Genomic DNA, 24,383 nt, shown 5'->3' with positions numbered 1-24,383 from the left:
GACAGTACTTGGACAAAAGCCTCCATGTCGATGAGCGGACCTGTAGGTAACTGCATTGGTGGTTCAACTTGAGGTTGGGCCGATGGTTCCCCGTCCGCGGGCTGATTTCTAGCTTGACAAGTGTTCCTGGTGACAACCATCTCAGGGTCGGGCGGGTCACCCACCCGGCTTTGAGCGAATTCAGTAACGAAGAAAATGAAGGTTTTTTATTTTTCAAATCAATCAACAACAAGATCAAAATAAAACAAACAACACAAAATTAGAAGTCAACTTGACAGGGACAGCTACTTGATCGGTGCCTAGCGTCTCGCTTACTGGTAACAATCGCCCTTCCTCGCAAAGACGCTCGACATCTAATGTTGCTCGCCATCTCTCTATTAATGGAAATCTTCACAACCGCACTGTATACATTTTTTTTTGTCTGTTGGGCGCCACTGAAGGTTTACCCTCCTCCAGAAGGAGTTGTTGGTGGTTGGTGGTGACTATCCGGCCTCAGGCGCTCGACGTAATGGCTTCGACCGTCCGTCCTCGGTCTCCACCAGGTAGGCGTAACTGATGTGGAAGACGACCTGGTGTTCTGGAGCTTGACGAACACCAGGTTCTGGGGGTCGTCGTTGACGTATTTGCTGGGCTGTATCATGTTGTGGTTGCGGCGAACGCCACAGTTGAGGCGGGACCTGGTGTTTTTGGTTATGATGAGCAGCAGGTCCTGCGGGTCGTGGTTGACGTTATTGAACAGCTGGGTCCTGTTGTGACAGCAGCAGTCGGCGCTGATGTCGACGTTCTGCATCAGGAGGTTGTTCTCGTGGTGGCTTTTCTTGCGCGTGTTGTGCACCGGGTGCTGTTGGGAATCGTGGTTGACACCGTCGAGGTGTTGGATCGTGTTGTGGTTGTGGTGGTCGTGGCTGCTGTTGACGGTCTGCTTGGTGAGATCGCGTCGAGATCACAGCCGCGACTTTCGGTAGTGGGCCCGGAACGGGACTTGGTTCTGATGGGAGAGCGGCCGAAAATGCGAGTTTCCTTTGTCGTTGCGAATGTTTCTCAGCGGTCGTTTCGGCGGCTGGAAGTTGAAGATCATCGTCCAGCTGGTTCTGCAGGTGGTTTTTCGCGTGGCGATTTTGATTCGAAGCGTTCGGGCTCAGCCTCGGGCTGACCTGAACGTTCGGCTGGTTCTGCTGGTGGTTTCTTTGGTTCGACGCGTTCGGGCTCGGGTTGAGGCTGGCCTAAACGTTCGGCGGGTTCTTGTTGCGGATGTATGTTGTTCAGCGTTTGGAATCTCAAGATCACCGTCGCGTTTCCAGTCGATTAGCTCTGCAGGTACGTCTTCTGGTTGGACGACTGCGGTCGTTGCTTCTCCTCGTTCGTGCTCCAGGAGGGGTTGCGTACACCGGTCACGGTGTACGTCCTGAGCGTGGCGCGGGCCTCCGGCTTCTTGGGGAGGAACTCCGGCTGCGTCGCCAGTCGTTGTGTCTTGGGGAGCGTCTTCTTCGTTGAAACGGGGTTCATCTAGACTAGAGTTTGGTGTTCGACTGGCTGCTGGTCTCGTGGTTGATGTGGTCGTTCGTTGTGGCGCGGGGCTGGCTCACCGGCGAACAGCGCTGATGGCACCACGTCATTTGGGGCATGACGTGGTTCTTCGAGGAGATGGTGGCCGTCTCTCAACCACATTCGGCAAAACCCGTTGTTGGTTACAAAATTAAAGCAGTCCCGTTTGGTGTTTGCTAACAGGGAGGAGCTCTTGACTGCGATATCTGATGCATGGCAGTTATTACCACAGGATTATCACAGAAACTTATGCCTCTCCATGACATTTAGGATACAGAAAGTTTTAGACGCTAATGGTGCCATGATCAAATACTAATGTTAGGTATCTTTTTATACAGGGTTAAAAATGATAGCCTTGAGCTTCGATGCACATTGGAAGACTCCTCTTCATCAAGCAGCATAGGTGCAAAAAATTACCACAAATAACGAAGAGTCTCGCGTGCTGTAGCCCAGTCTTATTGAAAATACCCTTGAGCCAGTTGGAGTTGATTGTGAACACATCAAGAATGTTGTTTCGGTAAAAGGTGAAAGAGCTGTTACTGAATCTTCAAGATCCTTTCGAACAATTCTTTGACAAATTAACACTGGTAACTAAAGACCGGATTTATAAGTTTTATGCTTACAACAAAAATTAAAAGCAGCAACAAAATCAACTCATTTCTTTATGAATCGTATAAAAACAAACTATTTGACACTATGTTTTTTGCGCTTTTTTTGTAGTTTTACGCTTATTTTTTATCTTTATGCTTTTTTTCGACTTTTATGCTTATATAAAACTTAATTTTAATTTTTCAATTTTTCATAGATCTTAATTTCTGGGGCTTGTGTACCTAATTTATTTATGATATGCCGGCACAGTTACAATGCATGGGAACAGTTGAATAAAACCTATGCTGTAACAATTTCACAATTTATTACTGAAGAATTGGGAAGGTTTTTCCTACCAAATGTAGAACCAAAAAACAAGATTTTGTTAATGCTTTCAGATGCAGCGCCATACATGGTTAAAGCGGCATCTAATATTAATTTTTTTTATGAGAAATTAATCCATTGTATCTGCTTGGCGCATGTCATTAATCGAATCGCTGAAACACTTCGCTTACAATTTCCATTAGTTAACGAGTTGGTAAAAAGTGGTAAGAAAATTTTCGTGAAAGCACCTTTACGAGTACAGCACTTCAAAAGGGCATTACCTAATATTTCGCTGCCTCCGGAACCAGTACTCACAAGATGGGGCACTTGGTTGGACGCCGCAGTTTATTATGCAAATAATTTTCAAGATTTTAAGAAAATTGTTTTGGATTTTACTGATACAACTACAAAAGCCATAACAGACTACAAAGATGTTATGCAACGTCAAGAGTTACAAAACAACTTGGTGTTTATTAAAGCCAACTACAATTTTATGAGCAAAACTATAGAACATCTTGAAAAACAGCAGTTGTTGTTAACTGAATCGATAAAAATTATTGAGAAATTTAAAGAGAGGATTCTTTCTGTCCCGGGTAAAATAGGAGAAATCGTTAAAAAAAAACAGAGAAAACATTTTCAAAAAACAAAGATTTTCTTAAATTGCAGGACATCTGTAAAATCTTAAATGGAGAAGCTGATATCGATGTGGATTCTGACATAATTGTTAAATTGAAATACGCACCTACTCGTATCACTAGTGTCGATGTAGAAAGAAGTTTTTCAGCGTACAAAAAGATCTTAAGTGATAGGAGGCATAATTTCACAATGGCCAGTACAGAACCATCTTATTATCAGCTGTTTCAAGCAGGAACACGAATCTGACTTTTAAATCTTATATGGTTTTTGTTGGTTACTTTTGTATTAGGTACACAATAGTATATTAAAGAACGAGTTTCGTAAGGCACAATTTTGTCGCACGCGTCCAAGTTTAGAAAACGAGCCAGCGTAGCGGCGAGTTTTGTAATGGACAAGTGCGACAAACGCCTTACGAAACGAGTTCTTTATACTATTTTTTCTACTTTGCCCTATTATGGCTTAAAAATCAAAATTTTGGAATTTAGTGACTTTTGTATTAATACATGACGGGTGGTACCTACTGGTAACTTGGATCTTTATCATTTTGAATTTGAAACAAATGAAATTCGAAATTGTAAAATTGACAGTTCGCAATATTTAAGTTAATAAAAAAGTATGGAAAACGACCAAAACTGTACCCCCCCTGAGTTACGTGAAGTTGCTGAGGGCACCCTTAGCAACTTACTACCTACAAAATCAAGAGAGGTGTATGAGAAGGAATTTGCGAACTTTGAAGCCTGGTGTCGGGAAAATAAGGTGCAGAACATATCGGAGAATGTTTTAATTGCATATTTCGATATGCAAAGTAAGACGAAAAAATCCTCTACCTTATGGTCGATATATTCTATGTTAAGATCATGTTTAAACATTTACAAAAACGTGGATATATCACGTTACGCTAAATTGCAAGCCTTCTTAAAAAAACAAGGAGAGAATTATCAACCAAAAAAATCCAAAATTTTGGAAGTCGAAGATATATGTCGCTTCATAGGACACGCGGATAATAAGATGTACCTAGCAATGAAGGTATGTAGTCATTTTCAATTTATATTTATTATTATGAATAAAATAAGTACAGAAACCGTAATAAAAAAATGTAATTCATAACAGAGTGTATTATCAGTTGCTCTTGATAGTTTTTTTTTTAGATCGCCTTAATAATGGGATACTGTGGAGCTTGTAGACGTGAAGAGTTAACGATTATGTCCGTAAACGACGTTGACTTTAAAAGTGATTCAATTCTGGTTTCCATACCTAAAACAAAAACAAATAAACCACGTTTATTTGCAATAACAGACAATGAATGGATTGACTTAATTAAGACTTACCACAACTTACGACCTAAAAATGTTACTCACAGTCGTTTCTTTCTGACATACAGAAATGGGTACTGCATTAACAGCCCCATTGGGATAAACACATTTGGCAAAATGCCAAAAGTCATTGCCACTTTTTTAAAACTACCCAATCCTGAGTTGTTTACAGGGCACTGTTTTCGACGGTCTAGTGCATCCCACCTAGCAAACCGGGGAGGTGACTTGATAACAATTAAGCGTCATGGGGGCTGGAAGTCCTCAGCTGTGGCTGAGGGCTACATCGAACAATCCCTAAAAAAGAAAGTTGAAGTGGCACAAATTCTTTCATGTGCATCTACATCAAGAGCTTCACAGCCATGTAATCCTGTGCCTGTGGTTGTTTGCAGTAAAGAGAACACTAAAGCAACTTCAACCATTGTGGTGTCTGACAATAGGAGTGTTCAGCAAAACTTCAGGTCGAGTGAAACTATCCCTGGCATGCCTGGCATCACAATTAACAGCCATGATTCGTCCACCGTTACCATTAATGTTTATAATAACTCGAGATCTTCAAGTGAACAAAATTAACTTGGGTAATGTTTCACTTTATCGTCGGTGCATTAGTTTAATTTTTAATAAAAATGTGTTTAGGTTTTCGCTATTTGTACATCCGCATAAGTATCATTATTACACCGACCTAAAGTGCAACATTACCCTAACTTTCCGTGTTAATCCTTTAGTCTGTAATCTTTAAAGTTTAAAAATAAAAGTATTTTGAGGTTATGTTACTTGCACTTACTTGTTTATCATTTTCGACGTTTAACACCCGATCAACGAACCCGGTACCAACCTTAGAAAATAAAATGTTGCCTTTCATAATGAGCTCTCTTTCGATACTCAAATGGGTTTCATAATGACATCATTAGAAACGCAAAGTAGAAAAAATATGTTTAAAATTTACTTAAGTATAGGAAGATTGTTACCATAGCATAAGCATAAGGTATAATTTTATTTTTGTAGTTATGTTAAAATACAGTTTGGTATGCTCAGTCCTAGACTGTGTAACAATATGTAGTTTTTTAATAAAATTTTAAAGGTTTTTCATTTTTTTAAGCTTTATTTTTGGGTTTATATGCTTTTTTATGTCTTTTTAGGCTTTTATATGCTTTTTTTGACAAAATGATGTGCCATTTTAAGCGCTTATTTCTTCAATTTTTATGCTTTTTTATCCGGTCTTTACTGATAACTCAGTCTGCTGCGACAGTTGTCTAAGAGATAATTGGGGTTCGTCTTCCATTTGACGTTTGACAGTCTCAATATTTTCCTCAGTACGAACTTTGGGTCGAGCACTTGTGCTGAACACTGTCACATTCTCGAAATGTGTGAACTGTATGACCATTGGAAAAATAAGGTTCAATCATGAATATCTTTTGTTCAGGAGTGAAAATCCTTTTCATAGATAACATTTTGCGAACAAAATTATTACGGCAATTAATGACGTTTTTGACAGTTCAGTTATTATTTGACAAGCTGCGCCATACGTTTTTAATGCTTTTGTTTTGCAGGACCTATTTGACCAGAAATTTTTTGAAACATACGGTAGTAACATTTTTTAGTATGTGTTATAATTTTCTAGTAATAATTTTTTCAATTTGAAGAACTACTGTGTGAGATTTCTCAATTATAAACGCGGCAGCTAAGGCATTTTCCTTTACAAATCTTTATTAGATTGGTATTAATATGTAATTACAGATACGAACTGTGCCTCTGAAACAGTGGAAACAGAGTTTAGTCAGTTTAGTTTAGCATAATAAAAAAAGCAAATTGAAAAAAATGTCACTAAGAAAAGTTGTTGATTTAACCTAGCTGTGCATCTCAGAAAAGTTTGTTACCTTAAACACCAAACACCCTGTACATGGTGTTCGCCTCTATTATCTCTATTATCTCTGTGTACTCGATCTTTATGAGAAGACTGGATTTTTCGTACGAAAAAACTACAGCTGACCAAGAAGCTTCGTCTTTTAACAAGTGTTCCAGCTTCCTTATGTCGTGTTAGCCCTGGTTTGTTTGGTTCGGTGTGTAGGGTACCATTGAAGTCTTGGTCCTGAACCTGTTAGAACTAAAATAACTATTGTATTTATTAGCTTTTCCACTTACATTGTTGAAACTATAATCTATACTATAACATGTTTTGTTTATTAAATTGTTCTTTTTTCATGACATTTTTGAATATCTTTAATAATGACAAATTAACAATCTCGTAATTTTACATGACTGGCACCAGGCTTTCCTATATTTCATATTTACACGAAACCGAATATTTAACGAAAGTAATTAGCTACATACCCAGGCCACATACAACTTGTCAACTATGATTGACAGTGGCTAAAAATAAGCATGCTTTACAATTTAATGTCACTGAAGTGACATTGACGACCAAAGTATTTTGTCTCCAACTGTACACTCCGCGGCTGATTCATCCTTTAAATGAAGATGATCCAGACCGGTGACTACAGTTTTGCGAAACATTTCGGACATTGCTTACTGAAGAGGCAAATCCTAATAATTTACTAGATCGCATCCTGTGGACTGATGAGGCTAAATTTCATTTAAATGGGACGTATCAATCGCCACAATTGTGTTTATTATGCTAGGGAAAACCCTCACATAACGATGGAAAAAAACTTTAATACTCCAGGAATCAACGCGTGGATTGGAATTCGGTCGGGTGGAATAATTGGTCCATACTTCATTGAAGAATGGGTGTTAATTTATCTCCATTATTTTGGACCTAATAAAAATGAGTTTTCTGGACTTGTTTGATCCTTCTAATGGCCCAGAATTTTTTTGGCAGGTTATATCGGGACCACCCTGTATAACAGGAGATTTAAATTTGTTACAAGAAAAAGTAATGCCGGCTATTCAAAATAGGTGTCCCCAGGACATAATATTTCAGCAAGACGGAGCATCACCTCACTATGCCAGACAAGTGCGAGAATTTTTGGATGATGTATTTCCGGATGCTTGGATTGGTCGTAGGGGCTCAATTGAATGGCCTGCCAGATATGACTCCACTTGATTTTTCAGTTTGGGGAATCTGTAGAGACTTGGTTTATTTATATGGTCCAAAATCTGATATTCAAACCCTAAAAGAATATGTTAAGGAGGTTTTCCGAACAATTTTTACCTCCGATTTGTGCACTAAAATTTGTCGAGATGTTGCTCGAAGGGTTCAGTTATGTATTTTGAGCATAATTATGGTCAATTTTCAATAAAATTTAAATTTGAATGTTTACGTTTGACAGTTCTTGATACATATTTATTTATCTCAATTTAGATAGCGGCGTTGCCATGCAATAAAAAGGTCTCTCTAAAAAAGTGTCATCTTGCGGGATCAATCGAAAAACTTGCTGCCACATTTCTGGGCGCTCTGTAGGTATACAGTGCCTTTTTTTAACGCTGGCCATAGGGATTTACTATGGCGGCCAAGAAATTTTGGCCGTCACTTTCTTGACATTCAAGTAAAGTGTAAATAAACCTTTAGGAATCGTAACCCCACTTTCGATTTTTGTCATTTTGACAATCAATTTAAACTGTTTGAAGCTCAGATATTCCAAAAATCCGACATGAATAAACAAAATTAGAGCAATCGTACATAGATAACCTGAGGTAAACGTTCTGTGTAGTAGAAATGACAAAATAATTTTGAGTTTTGAAATTTACCACCCAAAAAATAACGTTCATAATCAAGACGGTAATCATGATGACAATAAAGTACGGATTACAATTTTTTTTTTTTGAATTGATACACAATGACGGCCAAAATTTTTTGGCCGGCATAGTACATGACAAAAACTTTGGATCGTGTTAATAAGCTTTTTAGCAGGAATTTGGCAGAATATTAGTACTATGGCGGGCAAAAAAAGTGGGACACCAAATTTCTGTCAGTTTTGAAAAATTCGATGTAGTTCAAGCTTTATTGTCATTTTGACTTTGATTATTGTCATAAAAATTTGACACTATTCTAACTAACAGTTTAAAATTTATTTCATACTCCTATTTTCTTTTTGCTTTTGCTTTTTCTTTTGATAAAGGTAGAATAATAACAATGATAAATAATGGAATGTCTTATCGGCACGTTGCTGAACAATTGGGTATACCAAACAGTCCAGTTTGTAGAACTGTTAGAAACTGGAGGAATGACCATCAGTTAGAACGTCGTGCAGGGTCAGGGCGACGACGAATTTCCACACATTTTGACGATGAGCAAGTACAAACCTTTGCACATGAGAGGCCTTTCACCACCGCTGGACAGATAATGCGGGAAATCAACTTCCCTGCGTCGGTTTGGACGGTACGCCGTCGTCTAAGAGAAATTGGACTACGTAGCCGCGTTGCAGCAAGAAAGCTTACCCCATTGCATCGAGAAATAAGGATGGGGTTTGCCCTTTAGTATGTTGCCCAGGACGAAGAATTTTGGAGACAGATTGTTTTTTCTGATGAAACGGTCTTTCAATCTTGCCCAAATGGCCGCTTAAAAGTTTATAGACCCAGGAACAGTCGGTTTGAAGAACCCTATGTCCAGACTATCCAACGTAACGGTCGTTTTTCCGTCAACATGTGGGCATGGATTTCCGCTGCTAGTCCTGGGGTAATGATCCATGTGGAAGAGAGGCTGACTAGCGATGTTTACATTAGGGTTCTCGAAAACATCATGCTCCCTTCTGTGGAGGCTGTTAATCCCAATTGAAATTTCATCTTCCAGCACAACTGTGCTGTTCATACAGCGCGCAGGGTGGTAGAATGGTGCGATAACCATAATATAAATGTCCTGGACTGGCCTAGTTGCAGCCCAGATCTCAACCCTATTGAAAATATGTGGCGACTTTTGATTACATTTTTACAACGACCAGAATTGGTTTTTCACAATAGGGATGAGCTCTTGGCGGCCATCACTGAAGCTTGGCATTCATTACCTCAAGACTACCATGTTAATCTGTGCCTATCAATGCGCAACAGACTCAACAAAGTAATCGATGCGAAGAGGGGCTTTACGAAATATTGATTATTAATGTTTTTGTTAAATTTGTTATCTACTTATTATTTATGTAAATGAGCTTTTGTGGCAATTTTTTTCCAAACTTTTCTATTCTGTGTTTTATTTTTCCAATTTGTGCTCCCAATTTTTTCCAGGTCTTTTATTTATTCGTCCTTCCATCTGGATTTTGCATTAAATATGTATTCACTACGTGCTTATAGCTAGTGCATTAGCAGGGAAAAGGAGAACTATCGGCAAAGATCGGTTCAGCAACAATTCAACAACGGCGATTTTTTAGAACGGGTAGTAGCCGTTCGTGACTAGTCTGAATTTGGCTTTCTGCGCAATTTTAACTCGCGTGTCAAGAGATAACGCACCAGCTCTACTTACACACATTCCCTACAACCTACAGTCGGAACGTGATGGATGTGCATTGGGGACTTGTCGTTAAGTTGGCACTACCAGCAAAAGTAACTAGGCGCGCCAATAAGGTTATTGGAATTTATGACAGATCTCACTAATGTACAGTTCAATCATAAGTTTTATGCGACCTTGAGTTTGACAATCCATATCCAAAACATTTCGAGTATATAGTCGTTTTCAATGACATCCGTGCTGTCAGAATGACAGCATGTTGGCATCACTTGTTGTTTCAGTTTAGTAATTTTGAATTTCCTAATTTGGCAATTTACCTTGACGCGGCAAATTGACAAATTCAAATTATTATTTATCATTTCCGGCAAAAAATGTAGTCTGATTCGGATTCCGAGGATGACTTCGTTTAACCATGTTTTACACCATGTTGAAGATTGAGTTTTATCGTTTGTTGTTGATGTTTCACGAAATATATTTTTCTTTTACCATAATCTCAATTTCTTGTTTGACATTTTTTTAACTAGGATTTTCCTATACACTGTATACTGGTTATGAATTTGTCTGTACAATCTGCACCAACATATTAAAAATGACACTGACAGCACGGATGTCGTTGAAAACGATTATATAATTGTTTAATGACAACGTCAATCAATTCAAAGTAGGGTTAGAATCAGATAAAGGTTATTTCACATTAAAAGTCAAGACAACGACATTGATGTCCCACTTTTTTTGCCCGCAATAGTACCTATTTTATAAATCAATTTAAGTTTATTTTATACTACAGAATACAATTATTATGGAATTAATTTAAAAAAGTACATTACATTTATTACATTATTTTTTGTCCAGAAGGTTTTATAATTGTTAGACAGTTACAAAATGTTCGACGAAATTTTTATGATCGTCTTGGTTAGTGTCGTGCACCTTATGGAAGACAGTTTTGAACAATTTATGAAATGAAAATTCAAAAATTATTAAAATATTTTAATATTGTTGAAGTAGAATTTTATTTATTTTGATGTAATTATGATTCAAAGTATGTCCCATTCAATCATTTCTTTATTTTCAAAGGTGTCTATTGAAAATTATTACATAGTAAGTGATCTGCAACTGAAAGTGCTTAATTTAATGGAAAGCAAAATTAATAAAGAAGACCTAGCTAGTTTTCATAAAACTTACAATGAAGGGTTGGAATTGAAGGGAAGCAGAGAGTCCGTAAATATTTATATCAAAGTTTGGAGATGTATTAAGAATGACTACCGTGAAGCAAGATTTACCAATTACAGGCGAACAGGAGCTTGTGGAGATACCAACATCAAACTTGGTTGAAGATATTGATAATGTAGAAAATACCCAGTCTCCAAGAATGCTCACGCCCCCTGCTATACCATCGACTTCAAGTGTAGATTGGCAAACACTTCTTCGAGACATATAGAAACAAAGAATGTGAAGGCTTCAAAGTACCAACACCTTTGAAAGAAGGCTTACCTTATCCAAAAACCCCTGAAAAGAACAATTTTATGAAAATAAGGAAACCAAAAAGATGACGCATAAATTAAAGAAGCAAACATTGAATGAAGTCAGGACCCAAGATGATACCTCTTCCTCTTCGGATTCAGAAATTGAACTTTCATATAACGATGAAGACATTGATATAAGCGATATTGATGATTTAAGAGAAGGCAAATATGCAATTGTATCAGGGTCATTATTACCCAGGCCTCATTTTAAAAAAAGACCATAAAGTTGCAGAAATACGGTCAATGATCAATGCTGGGTTTGGTTCATGGAAATGGCCTGCAAAGGAAGATGTTCTATTATACTACTAGTATTATTTCAAGAACGATATTATGTGTATAATAATTAATAACTGAGTCTCACGTCAAAAATAATAGAGGCCATTAAAGTGTACCTGAAATGTCTAAATTTGTATGAAGAAATCAAAATTATAATGTGTCCATTACTATCGGGTGTTTTTTTTTAATTTCGCCTCATAGTGAAACTTTTGGCATCCCGTTTAAAAGAAAAGAATTTACTTACACCAGGTACCAAAATTACGTCTTATCGTAATTCGAAAAAGAATTTGTTGCCATATTTTTCAGCTGAAAAAGATTTAGTTTTCTGTAATAACGTCAAAGCTTTAATATGGGTTTACGACGATACCACCCAATGATTGGCGTCTTTTTATAGATAGTACTCAGAGGAGCTGGAAATGTGTTTGTTCTACTGCACAACGGAAACAAATATGGCTCTATACCTATTGCACATTCGACCATTATGAAAGAAGAATATAAAACTATTTCGCTAGTGGTGGAGAGAATAAAATATCGGGATCACAACTGGCTAGTTTGTGTTGATTTAAAAATGGTTAATTTTCTTTTAGGCCAACAAAGTGGCTTCACAAAATACCCTTGTTTCATAAGGTTGTGGGACAGCCCGGACAAAAACCATAATTGGTCTCAAAAAATCTGGCCTTTGAGAAAGTAACTAGTGGTTGGTACGCAAAATGTCATTAATTTGCTCTTAGTAAAACGAAATCGCATTATACTACCACCACTACATGTTAAGCTAGGCATCATGAAACAGTTTGTTAAAGCTCTTGACAACGATGGTGAATGTTTTGCTTATCTCGAAAAGTTCACAGCGCACATTAAAACGTTATTAATTGAAGGAGCATTATCATGATAATAGAAGTTTTTATTCCAAGTGTTATGTTACATAATTATCAAAATTCATACACAGTGCCTTTTTTTTTAACGCTGGCCATAGGGATTTACATGCTAAAAAGTTTAGGGTCTGTTAATAAGGTTTTTAGTAGGAATTTTTAAGTGAAATTTGCAGGATATTAGATTAGTAGAAAATGTAGTAGAAAATGCAAAATAATTTCGAGTTGAAAATTACCACCCAAAAAATCCAATCATAATCAAGACGGTAATCATAATGACAGTAAAGTATGGATTACAATTTTTTTTTCGAAATGACAGAAAATGACGGCTAAAATTTTTTGGCCGCCATAGTACGAAACAGCGGTTCTGTAGTACCAAACAGAAACGGTGTTGGTGGTATCGATCACACGGTTCGTACTCTTAATTACTGAAGATGAAGTGCTTGAAACATTTAATGATGATGGGAAGAGAAGCATTAGAAATATGGCCAACACAATGGGTCTTACAAAAAGCACTGTACAAAGAATTTTACGGGATAATCGTATGCACGCTTATCATTATACTAAAGTACAACATCTATTACCAGAAGATTATGCCCCTCGAGTAGAATTTTGTACCTGGTTACTAGACCATACAGAAAACCCATTTTTCCTTAAGAAAATACAGTTTAAAATCTGTAATGAAATATGTTAGAAATATATTAATATACACATTAAAAGTAATGTTTCAAGTACCTGTAGCATTTTAAATTTATATTGTGTTTAAGAATACGTGGGAGGATTAGGGCAATTATTTTGCTTTCCAAGAAAAATTGTGGAATTCTGTATTCATTTTTGCCTAGTTTATTTTGTAGATTGGACCATTTGAGTTTCCGGCAAGATTAAATGGTGAACATTATCTACAATTTTTACAAGAAAATTTAGCAGTACTACTGGATCATGTATTATGCGTTCACCTGACATCCGCACTGTCAGTGTCATTTTTTATCCAAATTGGTCGAATGTACAGTCGATGGACAAATAAAACTGAGACAAAAAAAACAATCACATAAGTCAAAATTTACAAATTTGCATCATTTAATTACGGCTTTATCACAAATAGGTTAACTTTGGTATGACATATTATATAGACACTGACAAATATATTGACAATTCAATGGTCTGATTTACATAGATTAAATTTGAAGTGTCCCAGTTTTTTTTGTCCACCGACCGTACATCAAAATTTCGACTTTTCTTTTGAGTGTACATTAAATCTAGTGATAAATTACTACTGTCAGACACCGGGTGATTTTAAATGATTAGTTGGGAACATTTTTCATAAATTATTTTGGCAAACTTGATACCTTAATCAACACATTGGCGTACGTACGTCATTTTGACATTTTATGCATTAATAAATTGTGTCAAATAGGCGAGGACGCCTATGTTTATGTCAACTATCACATTAAAAAGCAGAATAACCAACAATAATATTACCAACCTATGAAAAGAAGTCACATTCATTTAAAATCACCCGGTAGAAAGAAGTTGGGTTATAAACTGGTGTTTCAAATTATTTTAACGCTGCTTAAGGTATTGTATCTAAATCTTCCTCAGAATAGAACTCCAATTCTGATTCTGAATCGGACGCGGTAAGAGAAATAATTATTGTAGGAGGAACATCAGCAATAGATAAATGACCCATACTGGGACATTTTTTTAACATTGAACATAGCCCATACTTATTCCCTATGTTCAGTTTTAATTAGCTAATTGCTAATGTTAAAAAAAAACCTTGTTTAATTTTATTTGTTGCTTCTTCGTTATTCGGCATATTTATAAATTCTGGACGGCGGCGGCGTCTTGCAATTGCATTAATAATTTTGGGAATCGTTCGGTCTCCGATTAGTTGTCCCTTCGCTCTAGTGTTATAAACACCATGTCTGACGGTAAAAGGGCGTGATTTTTATCTGTTTCCGATTCATTTCTGGAAATTCATGATGAAATTTCCTCTATGATAAATGTTACCACGTCTTTGGGTAATCTAAATCGATTTCTAAAATCGCAGTAATTCCATTTTTCAAAATTATTTGGGCGTTCCCTGAAAGTGTGAGCCAATCTTGGAATTTTAATCTAAAATGTTGATAGCAAATATGTCAAAATGATACTGATCCATCCTTGATCGATAGATATCAGTCGATCACTGAAAACCACGTTCAATGCTTAGACAACCCTCGATCACCGTTCGTATAACAAAATGATCTAACTTTAATCTAGACTGGGAGATAAACGGAAGTTAAACTAATTTGGTACAACCGGCCCTTAATGGTTGGTTACATTTGTTAGTTTTATAAAACGAAAAAACATTTGTGTATTTAATTTTCAATTCTATTGCAGATTAAGATAAAGCTCATAAATATGTTGAAGAGATATTGACTATAGCACTAAGCTACTCTCCTGAATGTGGAACATCATCATCTGAAATTTGGTCTAGAAATACAGCAAGTGATGGTTTAAACGTAACACCCACTCACTCTTCTGAATGTGAAGAATCATCATCATCGTCCACTGAAACTTGGTCCACAAAAAGGCCAAGTTGAAGCGACCATGATGCTACTATGTTTTTTCTACAATTACGAGACAAGTACAGCCAAAATTTTAATGACAAAAAAAAACTATAAAAACTACGTTGTGGCAAAAAATCGCATCAGAAATGAATGAAGGTGGATATTGGGTAGGTTAGGGTAAAGATGGAGCAGAGAAGTGCCGTCATAAAGAATCGTCTATTTTACATACCGGTGAAAAGATAGGTCTTGTTTTGAAGAACTATAAGTAGTAGAACAAATTATGTACATTTTCATTATAGCAATTATTCTATTTTACGAATTCAGGAATAATCTTGGAAATTAAAACATCAAGTTTTATGACACTTTATGAGACTTTTAAATTAATTTTAAATTTCAAAATTGACATTTGCAAAACATCAAAACGACATACGTACATAATAACAGAGAGAAAAAATACGTTATGGCCCCAATTATTGATCATTTACCTTACAATGGACCGTCGGGTTGTAAAAACAATCCTACTTGTCATAAATCTACAACGTGTAACAGAAATTAGTTATTTATTTAGCAAGTTCGTGAGTAAATTGGCCTTTGTTTGGTATGAGTGGGCCAGATTAAAACGCGAGTGAAACGAGCGTTTTAAAGGCCCACGAGTGCCAAAAAAAGTCCAATTTACACAAGAACGAGTTGAATACGTTTTTTTGTTCGACGACCCCCTTAAAGGCTCCAAATCGCTTAAAATCTTTAAAATTAACTTCGCGTTTCGATTTGACAAGTTGTCACATTTATCAATTTTAACTGGTAATAAAACTCATCAAGAGCAACAACTTTTCTAAATATTTTTTTTTGTAAACGTTCTTGTGGAGTTAAAATTGTTTAAAATTTTTCAAAAATTTCGCTACCCGCCACTGGATACCACGCTACCTGGTCGCTGTGCTTAGAAGGTTTACGTAAACGGCGTGAACGGCTCGTTGATTTATGGGGGGAGGGGGGAAATGTAAAAAAAATGCCGATTTGGGAAAAGTGGTACATAGAAAAATTGTTCACCATGACGATTTCTGTTACTGGTTAAAATTAATGTACTATCGGCGCCATCGAAATGTGAACGCCAAATTTTCCTAGTGTGTGTTGAAGCATTAATCATAGGCGTGCGTTAATGTGACAGATTTGTGACAATTTTCATAAACATAATTAGTCAACAGATTTAATTTATTTTTAAACAATATACCTGCCACGACACTTGACCGATATAGGAAAAGCGAGGGCTGTTGCCAAACTCGACGAAAATTGTAAAAATTGTAATAGAAAGTTATAGGTAATAGAAATCTTTTCTTAACTTCCATACATATAGTACGCCAGTGAACAAAGTTTTATTTAATGTAGAACAAAACAGAAGACGTTTCTATGGCACCAGAAATTCGTTCACATTTCGTTGGCGCCGATAGTACTTATTTCTGTTACACGTTGTATAGTCCGGACAAAATAAATGTGAATCCTGACTTTATTAAGTCAAATTATTTAACAACATGATAACGATAATAAAGATTTATGGTAGGTCGTTCTCGAAAAGGGGCACCACCTGCAACTTTGGTGGTGGATAACCATCTACAGTATGTCCCCGGATTGAGTTTACAAGAGGAAAACAATTTTTATTTTTGATTTTACGCAAAAACTTCAGAGGAATAACATTTTTTGCTTCATCTGAAACCCCCATTTCCGTTATTAAAATCTCAGTATTGATACACTGTATTCTTAAATTAACATTTTTTGTTCAAATTTGGACTTATTGAATTGAATTGAATTAATTTTTATGTTATAAATTTTATTACAATTGGCCTGGTTTTTTGACAAACAACTTATTACGGTTGCAAAATGTTGTCTTTAGAACAAAGAATTTATTTAATCCAATGTTGGACCGGTTTTTGTCACATAATTACAAAATTTAATGAAAAATTTCCCAACAGTTATGTATCAGGCATGGGTGTTCAGAAGCTTAAACTTCGATACAGGGTTGAATGATATACAGAAAACGGCGCATACTTAATAGAATAGTTTTATATTCAATTATCATTTGATTTTTTCAAAAAAAAAGGAAAATATTTTTTCTGCATTTTCTTTGATTTTAATGTTAAGTCTTCCTCTGTGTTGAAAAAGACTTTTTAATAACAGAAATGGGAGTTTCAGATGAAGCAAAAAATGTTATTCCTCTGAAGTTTTCGCGTAAAATCAAAAATAAAAATGTTTTCCCTCTTGTAAACTCAATCCGGGGACATACTGTATATCCCATCTCATAAATCTTTATTATTGTTTTCTTTACATTTTTATTTGAACATGTTAAATAATTTGACTTAATAAAGTCAGGATTCACATTAATTTTGTCCGGACTATACTAGGGTTGTCTTGAACCTTCCATAGCGCCGTAATCTATGGTAACAGGTACCGTCTCCATAAACCTATTGTACTCGTATAAACATTTAACTTTTCAACAATAGGATAACGTATTTTTTCCGTGGCAAGTATACAGATATGTTTTTTCAGAGTCGACATACGTTTATAGGGTATTGGAGTATCCAGTACTAATAAATCCATGACTGAGTGACATAGATATACAGGATCACTAAAAAGTATGGATACAGCTAAAGATTTTCAGAATGGTTTAGCGGAGCTCGTTGAAATTTGGCACACAGTTAGAAGTTTTTAAATTCTATCATCTAATGGGCTAATTTCAAGTTAGCGATGCAAACTGCAGTTGTAGCGCAAATATTTGCAATTCTCTTGCAACGGAATTTACAACCCAATTTCAAGTTCAAACTGCCCGGGGAGGCAGTGCAGTTGCAAATTTGCTCTCGATCACGTGACAACTGTCATTAATTTTGCGGTGCGCGAATCAAATTTAAAAATTTCAAAACCAAACAAAGAAATATAATGGAAAATAAAGCGTAAGTACAAAATGTTTTTAATTTATTTATCGCAGATGTGTAAAACGACACATTTTAGGGTTAAGAAAAGGTCAAAAAATTTTAAAGTGGAAGAAACGGCGGTGCTTGTCGAAGAAGTCGAGAAGCGAAGGGCTCTATTGTTTGGTCCTCTCAAGGGTCCGAATTTAACTCAATTCCACCGGGACAGAGGATGGCAGCAGGTGGTAGACGCTGTCAACGCTGTGGCTCCCACAGTACGGACGGCAGCAGAATTGCGGAGTAAATTTAAGGACCTGAAGACAAGGGCCAAACATAGAGTCAACGCGGTTAAGCGAGAGGGCCGAAAAACTGGGGGCGGTCAAAATGAAGCCAATACACCCCTTTCTGCTATCGATGCCAAACTTTCCCAATTTATTGGTACCGATAGCATTGAGGGGATTGCTGGTGGAGTTGATCCCTTCAGGCGTCAAGGTAGGGTCACATAAGTAATATTTTTTGCACTTTTTATCATTCTACTTACAGTAATCAATCCCGGTCCTTCGACGAGCACAGCTCACATTCCAGATGTGATTATATTTGGTATGTATGCAATAATTGATATTTTCAGTTTCAGATATTTTTTCACTGTTTTTCCACTCGTTTTTTATGTAGAACAATTAAATAATAGTACTGAATATAATTTAGAACCCATTCCCGAAAGGCCACCCCTTGTAGATCTTCCGTCCTCATCCCTTAACCCGGTCGATACAAATGAAGGTATGTACATTTCGAACTACATGTTTTATTGATACACAAAAAATTAAATCACCAATAACATTCTGTCATCAACACATTCTTTATAAACATACGAAAACAATTTGGAATTAACAAAAATATTATGAACATAAAAAAAATAATTATAAATCTGTTTAAAAATCATAACATTAGAACTTTTTGTTTATCGGCCAGATCCCAATCCTGTAGCGAGTCCTGTAGTACCTCCATCTTCTACACCAATCCTAAAACCACCCCCACTTCCCAGACGAGGCAAAAAAAGGACGATCGAGGCGGTACTAAAAGAAGCCGAGGAAACGACATCCTTGCAAAGAGAAACCAACCAAATCTTAGGAGAGTTGGTTTCTGAAATTCGACAAACGCGGTCCAACCTGAACAGTCGTTTAGACCAATTAATAAATTTAAAAAAATTAAAACTAGAACTATTACAAGAGGGCATAGAACTCAAAAGAAAAAAATTAAATATAAATTAAAAATAAATTGTTGCTGTTTTGTTATTTTAATGGTTAATAAATGAAAATTATTAATCATTTGGTGTTTTTTTGTACAACAGCTTTTACTTTATGCAACTGAATATGTATCTGAAAAAAAAAAAAAAATTGAAAGCATAAAACACATCAAAAAACCTAAAATCGAGTGAAGTGTCTTGCAATGAGATCTCTACGAATGTCCATATAATTCCCAGGGATGGCCCCATGACAAGGTTGTAAGTCGTCAGGGAGAGGAAGATCTTCGAAATCATCCACATCTAAATTGTACTGAATGCAAATATTATGCAGCACACAACAAGCTGCAATTATTTGACAGACCTTATCGGGTTCATAAGCAAGTGGACGGTCTAGAACACGCCAACGACTCTTTAAAACACCATTTGTTCTTTCAATTGGGTTTCTGGTGGAAATGTGCACAGAATTGTACAAATGTTCTGCCGGTGATGTTGCATTTGCCACTGGTGTCATAATCCACGGTTGCTGGGGGTACCCGGAGTCCGCAACTAACCAACCTTCAGGAAAAGTACCACCCTCTTCAAATGCATTCCGTACAGTTGAACTTCGCTAGATGTATGAATCATGATTTGAACCTGGGAACTCGGCAAAAACATTGTAAATTTTCAAATCTGGTCCCGCAATTAATTGAACATTGATCGAATGGTAGAGATGCCTGTTAAAATATTGTTCCGGGGCATTGCTGGGTGCTTGCACTCTACAATGTGTACAATCGATTACTCCCAGTACATTTGGAAATCCAACTCCATGCTGGGTCAACCCTAGTTGGTAAAATGCCTGTTTAACTTCGGTGAATTCTCTGGCAGTTGGAAAACGAATAAACTGCTGCGAGACGGCTACTAGAGCGCTAGTCACTTCACTGATCGCATTTCAAACAGCTGATTATGAAATTCTTGAACTGCCCCAACTAACCATTGAAATCCACCCGAAGCATAAAACTGCAATGCAACATATAATTTATGCGTAGGTGTGAGATGTTCGTAACGTCCTCGCCTTGTATTTCGTTCCAAACTTGGTGTTAGAACTTCCAGCACATAATTGAAAACACGACGGTCCAGGCGTGTTTTCTGGAAGAGATTTCTCTCCGACATCTCCTGAATACTAAAAGGTATTCTTGCTAACCTTTGTTCTTCTTCGTCACTGTCGCTATCACCACGATTAACTAATTCATCCACAACTAAAGCGGCCAAGACCTGCCTAGCTGCAGCCATTTTCACGGTGTAAAAATGACAGAACAGAATGCAACTGCTTACAACCGTCCAATAGGTAGTTGCAAATAGCAGATGCAAATCGCGCGACAATTCGAACTTGAAATCGGTTGTAAATTTATTTGCAACGTTGCCATGGGAAACGTGGTTTGTCCCGGTTGTAACTCCACTTGAAATTGGCCCGAGTTTTTTTCTAATTTTCTATGTATGTATGTATGTATTAGAAAATTAACTGAAATAACGGTCATTTAATAGTAAACAGTAGCAGAAGGACAGGGTTTCTAGGACAGGCTAAGTCTGTATACTGACTTGAAGTCAACATACAATTTTGACTATCTTTTAAGTTTTAAATTAAGCCAAGACCACATAGAAACTTTTTTTAGCGCAATTCGTAGTTGATGTGGAGATAATAATAATCCGTCTCGCCTACAGTTTAAAGCCTCCTATAAACGAGTAATAAATAGCAGTTAAATATGAAATTCACGGATCAAAGTATGGAAATTGCAGTATCTTAGACGCCGCCGCCGCCACTATCCTACATGTATCAAGCAGTCCCAATTATTCTAGAAGAAGATTTGGACGAATTTGAGTTACAATTAAATTTAAAACAGGGACTTTTTTTCTCAAATGATGTATTAACTCATTTTATTGAAGAAGTTGTACATTACATAGCAAGTTTTGTTGTGGAAAAGGTTGCTGTTCACAATTAACAAGTGTCACATCTAATGCTTTGTTAATTTGTTATTTAAGTTAAAAAACCGGGGCAATTTAATAGTAGCAAGTGACGATGTAATTAGGCTATATTTACAATTAGAAAGTCTCATTAGAATTTGTTTCAAAACTAATTCCTTCACTAAAAAACATCTCACAGAGTTGTTAACAATACAGGCTATAAATAAACTTCCAAATTTATTTAGTAATGAAATTATGATAAACCATATCTGGACCTCAGAGCCAAACTGTATTAAGTCCACTTTTTTCATTTATTTAGGTTATCAATGTTTCTTTAATATTTTTTCCCGCTCTTTCCAATGGTGATGCGTATTAAGTCCACTTTATTTCCATTCTCGAACTAGGTGCAGATTATTGATATTAAGTCCTCTATTAAAACGAGCCAAACAGTATTAATGGCTTTCAGTACTGTTTGACTCTGGAACCTGTTCGATATTGTGGGTATTAAGTCCAAATGTGAGGTTAAGTGCCTGGAGTTCATATGTTTTGTTTTGATGAAAGTCAGTTCTCAAGTTTTATTATTTTGTTGCTGACTTAACAGCAAATAATTGAAAATTCCTCTGTTTTCATATTTGATAAGTGAATAGGAAAAACATTATGACGTCAAGAGCCGAAAAAATTTAAAAAATGGCGTTAGCACACGAGTGCAACAAAAAAGCCGAAACATCATCAACTGTTACCTCACTTTTGGCCATAGAGAAGGGTAATCCAACATTATTATGATGAATTTATCAATATAAGTGTTTCATTTTTTAAAACGTTTTGTAAACGTGAGGCTTTGTGCCATTTCAACTTAAACCAGCAATTTTGTTTTACTCCGTTTTGAAAATTATTAATTAATTTTGGCGTGAAGTTAAATTAGAAAATTCACTGCAATTCATAAAATCTGAATAATTTAAATTTAGCGAACTAATAGAAACATGAAATACGACAGCTTCCTTTAACAGTGCTAATATCATTACACCGTCCTCATATGAGGATAAAACAGAAACTGCGCATTATGTGACTTGCCAGTCCTAACAAGTACTTTAAAAACACAGGCGAAACAACGGGACCTACAAGAACCATCACTAGGAGACCAACCAAATAATTGCGACTGTTTGGTTCAGGATGCAGTACAGAATTGACAGATGGACAAGTTGCAGAGTTCAATTTTGCACGGATCAAAATGATCGTTGCAGATTACCAGCCTCTCTGATTAGTCGAGGACAGAGGATTTCCCTCTCTGATTAGTCGAGGACAGAGGATTTCGGGAACTTGTGAGAAAGCTTATTCCGCTCTACACAATTCCTCCTTCTCGCAAGACTTTGTCAACACAACTGACTCCGGAACTGTATCAAAGTGAGGCGGAAAAATTAAGTGGAAAGTTGTCATCTGTTCAGCATGTAGGAGTTACAACTGTCATGTGGACGTCAGATAGCAACACCCATTATGTTACTGTCACGATCCACTACTTATCGAAAACAATTATTTACACACCAGCGCTCTTCAAACCAGTGCAGTGACATGAAACCAAACTGGAGTACATACATGTGGCTTCAGAACTTGCAGAAATTTTTACTAAGTGGGGAATACGTGAAAAAATTGTAACAGTTGTTTCAGACAATGGTGCAAATATAAAATCTGCAGACGATCATTTGCGAAAGCATCACCAGCTGTGTATTGGAAGTACTATTCCGACCAAAAAATTTCGTCCACCCTTCTCCTGTCATTTCACAAAAATTCAGTCGGGTGTAGTTTAACCTTTATCTACGATCGCGTAAAAAGTAGGCATTTTTTGCACTAAAAATCGTTGTCAAAGTTGACGTTTAGAGAAACTGACGGAATCGTTCTCTAAAAGTTTTAGAGCACGATTTTTCGCTTTTATGGCACAGAACTGTCAGAATACAACAATCGAATTTGTTGGAAACATTGTTTAGAAATAGGTCGCTAAACGACGTGGTTCTCAAACGACTTTGGTTATTCATGAAATATTGAACCAATTATAATTATTTTATACAAATTTATGTTGAAACCGGTGTGATGATCTCACGATCGTAGATAAAATGTTGTAAGACATACGTGTAAAAAGTTCCTTTGTTGCACTCACATCTTTTAAAATACTCCCTCATACCTCGGTCGTATTTTAAACCCGTTCGTGCAATGAAGGATAAGTTTTTACACTTATATCTTAAATAACTATTATTGTCGTTATGATTGACGTTTGAAAATTAAAATTTGAAGTTTATTACTGTCACCCATAAGAACATATTTACAGTCTATTCCATTTAAGAATGCAGTGACGTCGCTTCGAATGGAGAACGTTTCACACTAGCGAACGCGGCAAATTTGAAAACATGCATTCCAAGCAAAATTAACAAAAAAAAAGTCATAAAGGAACTTACGGTAGTGGTATTCTAATAACTAAATTGGGCCGTATCACGACACCGTCATTAAAGTTGTCTTTAGGCTACGATTAGCAAAACACGTTATTAAATTTAATCACGACTTTAATCATAGACCTATCACGACCCCTTGTTTAGATCGTAATTAGCTAATCACAGCTTCTGATGTTTAAATGGATAAAAAGCAGGGTTGGCAAAAACATGTTTTTTTTATTTAAAACAAAACATACAGTTTTTTTTTATTTTAAACAGTTTTTTTTGTTTAAAACATGTTTTAAACTTGGTTTAAACCGCAGCATTAAACCGGTTGAAATCTCTATTATGTTGCTGTACTTTTACGCTCGACCACTGGGCATGCGCACTGCGCAGTTGTATGCAATATTGCAATGCAAACTGCGAAATTACCGAAATTTAGATTTCTTATTATTTTCTCGTGTTATCCTCTAGTGGTATAATAGTAGTTTATTTAACGAGTTCGTGTGTAAATTGGGGTTTTTTTGGCACTCGTGGACCTGTCATATAAAAAAAAAACCAATTTGTATTGGAAATGTGAATAATCTGAATAAATGAACGTGACTAAAAAAAGTTGAATTCTTGTATTTTTTTTGTTTTAAAATACATGGATTAAAAAACATGTTTAAAACATGTTTTAAACAGTTTTAAACAAACGTGTTTTTTATACAACATGTTTAAAACACTGTTTTAAACTGAAGATTAAAACATAATGTTTTAAACATGCCAACCCTGATAAAAAGAATCTGGCAACATTGCAAAGTTCTGTCAATCGAGAAGTTTCAACGGCAATTTGCTCACTTCGTTTGAATTCCGTAAGAGTTGTTAACG

At 36.3% G+C, this 24,383-nt stretch overlaps 1 long non-coding RNA gene and 1 pseudogene across 1 annotated transcript; both read right to left on the bottom strand.

Moving 5' to 3' along the window:
- Positions 1 to 4,127: 4,127 nt before the first annotated feature.
- On the bottom strand, positions 4,128 to 7,700 carry LOC138130896 (uncharacterized). Its single transcript, XR_011159671.1, has 2 exons — positions 5,188 to 7,700; positions 4,128 to 5,136 (listed from the first exon to the last, which is right to left on the bottom strand). It is a non-coding gene; the product is annotated as an uncharacterized lncRNA (long non-coding RNA).
- A 10,997-nt stretch (positions 7,701 to 18,697) lies between these two features.
- LOC138138656 (putative nuclease HARBI1) lies at positions 18,698 to 20,564 on the bottom strand (annotated as a pseudogene).
- Positions 20,565 to 24,383: the final 3,819 nt, after the last annotated feature.

Source organism: Tenebrio molitor, chromosome 1, assembly GCF_963966145.1.
Source record: "Tenebrio molitor chromosome 1, icTenMoli1.1, whole genome shotgun sequence".
Taxonomy (NCBI): domain Eukaryota; kingdom Metazoa; phylum Arthropoda; class Insecta; order Coleoptera; family Tenebrionidae; genus Tenebrio; species Tenebrio molitor.
This window is presented reverse-complemented; position numbering and strand designations above follow the sequence as displayed.